This window comes from Lissotriton vulgaris, unplaced genomic scaffold (genome assembly GCF_964263255.1).
Source record: "Lissotriton vulgaris unplaced genomic scaffold, aLisVul1.2 SCAFFOLD_8145, whole genome shotgun sequence".
NCBI lineage: Eukaryota > Metazoa > Chordata > Amphibia > Caudata > Salamandridae > Lissotriton > Lissotriton vulgaris.
In genome coordinates, this window is record NW_028249169.1 from 3955 (window position 1) to 12100 (window position 8146).

General features: G+C 50.1%; 1 pseudogene; it reads left to right on the forward strand.

The window, feature by feature from the left end:
• Positions 1-4705: 4705 nt before the first annotated feature.
• Positions 4706-5906, forward strand: LOC147663681 (ras-related protein Rab-39B pseudogene; annotated as a pseudogene).
• The last annotated feature ends 2240 nt before the right edge of the window (positions 5907-8146 follow it).

Sequence of the window (8146 nt, forward strand, 5' to 3'; positions counted from 1 at the left end):
ATCGGTGGAGCTGTGTGGTGGCTGCATCGGTGGAGCTGTGTGGTGGGTGCATCTGTGGAGCTGTGTGGTGGGTGCATCTGTGGAGCTGTGTGGTGGGTGCATCGGTGGAGCTGTGTGGTGGGTGCATCGGTCGAGCTGTGTGGTGGGTGCCTCGGTGCAGCTGTGTGGTGGGTGCCTCGGTGGAGCTGTGTGGTGGGTGCCTTGGTGGAGCTGTGTGGTGGGTGCATCGGTGGAGCTGTGTGGTGGGTGCATCGATGGAGCTGGGTGGTGGGTGCATCAGTGGAGCTGCGTCAGTGGAGCTGTGTGGTGGGTGCATCGGTGGAGCTGTGTGGTGGGTGCATCGGTGGAGCTGTGTGGTGGGTGCATCGATGGAGCTGTGTGGTGGGTGCCTCGGTGGAGCTGTGTGGTGGGTGCCTCGGTGGAGCTGTGTGGTGGGTGCATCGGTGGAGCTGTGTGGTGGGTGCATCGGTGGAGCTGTGTCGGTGAAGCTGTGTGGTGGGTGCATCGGTGGAGCTGTGTGGTGGGTGCATCGGTGGAGCTGTGTGGTGGGTGCATCGGTGGAGCTGTGTGGTGGGTGCATCAGTGGAGCTGTGTGGTGGGTGCCTCGGTGGAGCTGTGTGGTGGGTGCATCGGTGGAGCTGTGTCGGTAAAGCTGTGTGGTGGCTGCATCGGTGGAGCTGTGTGGTGACTGCATCGGTGGAGCTGTGTGGTGGGTGCATCGGTGGAGCTGTGTGGTGGGTGCATCGGTGGAGCTGTGTGGTGGGTGCATCGGTGGAGCTGTGTGGTGGGTGCCTCGGTGGAGCTGTGTGGTGGAGCTGTGTGGTGGCTGCATCGTTGGAGCTGTGTGGTGGTTGCTTCAACAGGTGCCAGATGTTCATACTTCACATCTGATAATCAAGATTTGCTTAATGTGGTTGGCTTTACGTATGCAAACTCGAGCTACCAAAATGATACGGTAAATCATAATTTTCCATAATTGCTCATGTTAATGAAAGTGGCCAAATGGTGCAGTCCTGAAAAGGACATTGGAGAGGATTTGGAAGTAGTGCGTGCCTCAGCTCCTGTGACGCACAAAGGTAAAGGTATACAACAAATCAGATTACTTACTGTTAAAAAGTTTGTAGCCTTTGCACTGCTGGCCAGGAAACAACATACTGCATAAAACAAATGAAATCCTGAACTCTATTGCAGATGTGCTCAGTCGCAAAAGCCCTTTACTAAAAGCTCAGTGCTGTCCGACATGAATGTGGTTTTACTTCTAAATAATAGAACGGAAACCCTAGGGTAATAACGCTCAAAGCAAGGTCATGAGAAACTGAACGATAATGGTCCTGAGCCAAGGAAACAAAGGCCTGACCGACTGCATGAAAGGAGAGAACGAGGTTTATAGTCTGTGCAACACACTAAAAAAGGACAAATATACTTTGAATAGGTGTAGTGTACCCAGACGAGATTTTACAGATGCAACGTTGAAATCGTACAGAACATTAACTTGTAAAAAAGCTTGCTTCTTTGATGATAAAGCAACAAAAAAAGACACGTATTTCCATATATTTCGTTGTGAGCCAAACACTTCCACTTGGTGAGATTATCTTTAATCAGACGGAAAAGCAATGGTACTGACAGAAAAATCCTTTAGTAGAACTGAGAGCAATGCTTGAGTATAGTATAAAAAAATAGCTGTAAGGTACATAACCAACAAGCATCAGAGAGCAAATAAAAGGAGACACGGAACTGAAAGTACGGCCGGCCGTCCGTGAATAATTAGCGCACGCTGAGAAGCTGTGGGAGGGAGGCTGGGCTGCCTTTGATGTGGTAATGCGAGGCAGGCAGTCAGGCGGCTGGTGGCATTGTGCACGCACTTTTTAGGGCTTGCGCAATGACCTAAAAAGCGCACATGCACGGCATGGAATCGCCAGTTGTTTAAACTCTGTATAAGCCACTTTAGAGCTTCGCCAGCTATGCGCATACGCATCAGCAGGCGAGCCCTAAAAATGAGTTCTTCACTTATCTTAAAGGAAGAAACTCTTCTGCTGATTAGGTGGCGATCTTCTTCCAGTTTTAAATCTTGTAAGTATTATTATTTTCGATTCGTTTTTAGATTTAGGCTTTCTGTATGAGCTCCGTACCCTCCGTCTCCGTTACACTCTCGAGAAAGGTGTAACCATGGAGACCAGGAAAGTATTTGAACAAATCTTCGCGCATTGCGCGAGGATGTTCTGCGTTTCTGCGTCTCCGCGTCTCCCAGCTTGTTGCTAGGAGACGCGTGAGGTGTCAAGGAGCATAATGGGCATGCGCAGGGCCCGACGTCGAGCTGGCACGTACCCGCGTCTCTAGGTTGCTAAGAGACACGGGGGATCAAATAAGTATGTCAGCGTTTCCGTTTGCTCTTCGTTTTGTCTTTTTTTTTTAGAAAGAGATGCGCTTCTAATCACTTAGGGGTCCTCACTCATTCGAGTCATAGAAGGTTCAGAAAAAAACAGACTGTACATAAGTCAATTTTACAAATATTCGAATACCTACCACAAATTAATTTCTATCGATCTCATAAGGTAAACAGAAATGAAAAGGCTAATCCCGACCATAAATTGGACTGGGGAATGCTATCATCTAAGAAGACAATTATTGCTAAAATGATGTTAAGCAAGTTAATTAAACAATTTTAAAGCAAATTCTTCAAATAATCGAATAAATAAGTAAACGTTAGTTATTCAGTAATAGTAGAGTCATAAAATACATCTAAAACATACCAAAATATCTATAAATAAGCTAAGATGGTATGCTAGAAAAAAAGTAGTACTTATCTGTGTCAGAGCAGCGAACAAAAGAGGAAGATAGGAGCCTGCTCAACAAAGTTGTTATGTTGTTAAAGTTCTATTTTATTGTGATGTAATAATATTCTTTAAAGGGCTGCATGTTTGGGCAGCAAATAAAAGTATTTGCATAATGGTAGCCTCCGGTCTTGTAATGAAATCCGTTGTTGGATTGGCATGTTTGTTAGAAAGTCCTGCTACTTTCTTTTTAACTGAAATTTTAAAGTCCAATCCTTTCTCTTCCCTATTCATGCTGACTTCAGTCTCTCGTTCTGTTTTCCCTTTTCTTATTTACTATACTCCTTTCTGCGCTACTTGGATCAACTCCCTCTCTTTGCTTGTTTGCTATCCGTGTCCTAAAAAGAACGCAGCGAGTGGACATCATAATACTGATACCGTTCTGTTTTTTTTTTAAACTGCTCAGGGTCCGTTAAATTATAGCCACTCCCACCAGATTACCAAGATGCCTGAGCTCTAGTTCGTCTTTGCACTCTACTACTCTTTCTTCCTGCCTTCTGTTGCAGGTTTATTATTACCTGAATGCACTTTAAGGTTTTAAATGTGGCTTAACGGCTCGTGAACTTAACATATCATGGCCCACCGAGGGGTTAACTTCTGCATTTGTTTTTAGTTGTTCTGGTTCACAATCTGAAACTGCTTCCAGACTCTGGTATACTGCCAGAGCTGAAGCTGCTCCCTTAATGTTGCTCAGGATGAGGAAACTGTAGAAAAGTTCCCCATTAGCTTCATTCCTAAGTCCAGAACTGGTGCAGCTTCGTGTTCATTCTGTACTTGTTTTAGTACCTCATTGAGACCTGCCAATGAAGGTGTGCATGCATGCTGGTGTAAATGCATGCAAATATGCTTCTCCATGTGTTAAGTTTCTCTTCGGGTGGAACCATCCATAGAGGAAGACACATAGCCAATATTCTGTGTTTGTCCTGGGGGGGTTGGGGGAGCAGTGAATGGCCAGACCCTTTCTAACTGGTTGGTCGTCTGAGCAACTCAGAGGGGAATCTCTTCGCTCTTCTGCAGCCCTTTTTAGGTTTCGCTGGGGGGCGGAGCCGTTAGGCTCCTCCTCCAGAGAAATCTATTGAGTACAGTAAGGCACTCTGGAACACGCCCCCCGTCCCATTGGCTAGCTCCATAAATGGAGCCTAGCCATTGGACGAGGGGCCTGTCCATCAATGCCGGACCAGACACGGGGGCGTTCCCGAGATTCTTTGGCTTTTGCCGACGTCACGCGACGCCGGGAACGCCCCTGAGTCTGTTCCGGCATTGCCGGCACCTCCCTTGCTGCTCGGGTCTCCTTATTTGTTCCTAGCTGCCCCTCTCCCGCCTCCCTCGTCCTCTCCCGCCCCCCTCCCGCCGTTCGTGTACTCTCCCGCCCCCCTCGTTCTCTCCCGCGCTTGTTCCTGGTGCCCGTCTTCTGCTCCGGCCGGCCGTCGTCAGCTCTCTCCTCCCCCTTTCCCGCCCCCTCCCGCTTCTCTCTGATGCCCGCCTTCTGCCCCGGCCGGCCGTCGTCAGCTCTCTCCTCCCCCTTTCCCGCCCCCTCCCGCTTCTTTCCTGGAGGCTGAGCCTGGACACAGCTCCATGGAGGCGGGCGGGACACAGCGGCTCCGTCTGGACCTCTCCCGGGCCGCTCCAGGCCCCCCCAGGGCCCGCTCGTGCCCCCCGGCCGAGGAGCGAGGTGTGGGCCTACCTGATGACCCTGGCGGACCGGGGCCTGCAGAGGAAGAAGGCGGAGGAGGAGGCCAAGCACGATCTTCCCGGGTGAAAGGGTGGGGGTGGCCGAAAGAGAGAGAGGAAAGCCATGGGGAACAGGGAGAGTGGGCAGAGCTAGAAGTGTGGGGAGGGCGTGGCTTCGTCGAGTTGTTTGGAGCCCCCGGCCCTCCCCACAGGCAGGCAGTGAATGGGACCACTACAAACACCGCTTGGCTCTGCAGGCATGGACCGCCACCACCGCACCTCCCCTGCCCCCGTCCGCGCCGCCGACTGGCACTACCAGTTCCGAGTCATCCTGCTGGGGGACGCCACGGCGGGGAAGACGTCGCTGGTGCAGCGCTACACCGAGAAGTCCTTCCTGGAGCAGGCGGTGTGCACCCTGGGCGTGGAGTTCCACGTGAAGATGCTGACGCTGGCGCCCGGCGTGCGGGTCAAGCTGCAGATGTGGGACACTGCGGGGCAGGAGCGCTTCAGGTGCATTACACGGTCTTTCTATCCTAATGCTGTTGGTGTTCTCCTGGTCTTTGATCGGAGTAATCGGTCCACCTTCCTTTCCTTGGACGACTGGTATATGGAGGCCATGAATGTGCTTTCCGAACGGGCTGTCTTTGTGCTGGTGGGACAGAAAAGCGACCAGGATTCTGGCTATCTTGTGCCTAGTGAGGAGGCTGCAGCCTGGGCTGCTCATCTGGGCATGACCTACATCGAAACATCAGCCAAGAGCAACTTAAACGTAGACCACCTATTCCACACCCTTGCAACCAAAATCTATGATGCGGTCACCCATGGGGCTGTAGACCGAGGTATGGTTGTCCCTTCTGAAGGCTGGGATGGAGTGAAGGTGGTTTTTAGGGTTCATAACTTCACTCCCAAGAAAGAAAAGACTGCAAGCCAGTGCCAGTGCTGAGTGGGACAATGCTGGGACACTTCTATTGAAGGCTATTAGGAAAGAAGTGCAGTTCATCACATGTTGCTAGCACCGGACGCTTGGTGAAGAAGTGTAGTGCCAAGAGGGAAAGTTGAAGAGTTGGCAATGAACATTGATAGCAATAACTGTAATCAAGGTGGCGAGGACCACCTCCAGCTGTATAAATAAGAGGGGTAAGCCTGTGCAGTCGGGATGATGTTTACACTACAGCATTTTTTATAAACTGTTCTTAATATTTATTTTATAATTTTATGTATCCACAATCCATGTACTTTAGTATAAGTGGGAGGGAGAACCTTCCACCGAAGTGCCGCCTGCTGGGCCATCTCAATTAAAGGGGTTTCCTCTTTGTGCTGCTAGGATGAGAACCAGGAAGGATGGTGGGAGTGAGGCCCCAGTGGGGTGTTTAGCTGAAGACACTGCTAGTGTGATGGTCTGAGTGAATGTCCCAGTAGTGTCATATCTAGTGCTCTTGGGAACAGGACACTGGTGGGTGCTAATGATGCCTCCCCACTGGCATAGAATGGGGTTCTTGGCAGAGTGCTCAGTGCTGGGGTGACTTGCTCAAGAGGTTGTCTGTCTGGGACTCGACTGGGTTGCAATAGCAAGATATTTGGTGCAGGCCCTGAGGGATGGCTTGTGCTGTGATTTGGCAGGTGAGCTTTCATTTAAAGCCTGCACTGCCTATCGTGGGTGTGTGAATAAAAATGTTGCATTGTTTTGAGAAAAAGTAAGAGGGTACAACATATGTATGTGTGTGTGTGGGTTGATGCGCATGCACCAAAGGCCAATTGTCTGTGTAGCATTGGTTTAAAGTAAAGCTTCAAACTAGTGCAACCCAAGGGTTTGTTCAAATTATTTGTAACTCTGTTCCATTAGACTTTACATTTGTGAACTCCAAGCCTTCTTTAGCCTTCCCTGGGACTTGTACCCGACTTTACAGATCTCGGAGGACGCTCAAATCCATTTACTGTGATTTTTCTTTTGTTGTGTGAACTAACTTTCAGCCCTTGGAGAAATCCTACTTGCCAAAACTATTATATTTAATTACTGTTTTTATGTGTTTTTATGTTGCTCTTTCTCCTCCATCCTAAAATGTGAAACAGATGTACCACAGGAGTTTGTATATTTTAATGATCTAATTTTGTATGGTGTGGCGGATCCACTATCTTTCCGATCTTCCCGGATTCTTAATCGCTCTCTTTTGTATACTTGGCCTTATTGGTATATCGGCTTTGCCTCCCCGGGGGACGTTCCAAACTCGGTCTCTCCACCCGAGGATACATGCCACAGATCACAAGGTGAGAGAGAGAGGCTGGTGCGCGGGAGTCCTTGGCCGGCAAGGGTCTGCTCGCTCTAATTCCGGGTGCGGCACTTACCCCTCCCGAGCCTCCCTCCTTCTTGCCCTGCTGACATGTCACTTCTCGGTTAGACCCCATTAGAGGCGCAGTCCGCTGTCGCTCCGCGGGGCCGGGAGTCAGTCCTGCTGGGATATGATCCGGCAGACCCGAGGTTGCGGCAGACATCACCTGCCTGCTGATGGAGGCTACACACGGTGTCTGTCAGCTATGAGGAGGCAGAGCACGCCTCCGTCTGCCCCTCCGCCACACCTGGAGCTGCGCGAGCAAGTGCTCACCTCGGTACTTAAATATAGACCCAATTGAACACAGTCTCTGTCTATGTAAATATGACGAGAGACAGCGAAAATGCATAAAATAAAATACTTGATGCCAAGTTCACAACGGAAGTACAATTTATTTAAATTTCGGCTCTGCAGGAAACATCAGAAAGCCCCGCCTCGACCCAATCAAATTATAAAAGGATCATCGGAATAAGTCGGTATTTCAGTTGCGAGAATCATTCCTGTTAGATAAAACGTAGAAGTGTAAAATCTACAGCATGCTGTTTTTTCTGCGTTTTACACTGGTCAAAGTAAAGGCACGTTAGGTAATAACCCCTCGTCATTAGGTAAGGCACACACATGGTGAAATGCTCTAGGAAACATGCTTAGCTTTGGAGATGAGCGTGTCTATGAAACACCGAAGCTGATGGCGGGGGCGGGCTTTAGGACCCAGCAGAGACGGCGGGAGGCGGCGGTGTGTGTGGATATCACTGGAAGCCCAAAGAGAGTGCTGCTGAACGCTGCCTTCAATCTGCAGCTCAGCAGCAGCAGCTCCGAACCAGGGCTCGCAGCCTCACTGCTCCCGGAGCACCAGACCGGCGGACAGCATACAATGGAAGGCGCCAGGAGGCGGGGGTGCCCGGGGAGCACCGCCTGAGCCGCCCCGCACAGGGCTCACCATGAAGAAGCCGCCGGTGGTAAGTGGAGTGATGTCTGGGGGCAAGGGGTGCAAGGATGGGTCCGTGTGGAGGGATGTGACAGCCATTGTAGAGCAGATCAGAAGCTGCGCGGGAAGACCACTCATCATTTCAACCCTTCCAGTCAGATGTAAACAAAAACCCTCCACAAACCCCACTACAGCCACTGTGCCGATGTAAGCACACTTCAAACCTGGTGCAGCCAGATATACTCACAAACACTTAGCAAACAATCTTTGCATTTACATAATGTCTTTTCTAGGTATGGTGACTTGAAACTAAAATAAACGTGATCCGAATTAAGGGTCTGTATACATTTTGGGGCTCAAGATAATTGGGCTGTCAGCTTGTGGGTGTCTTT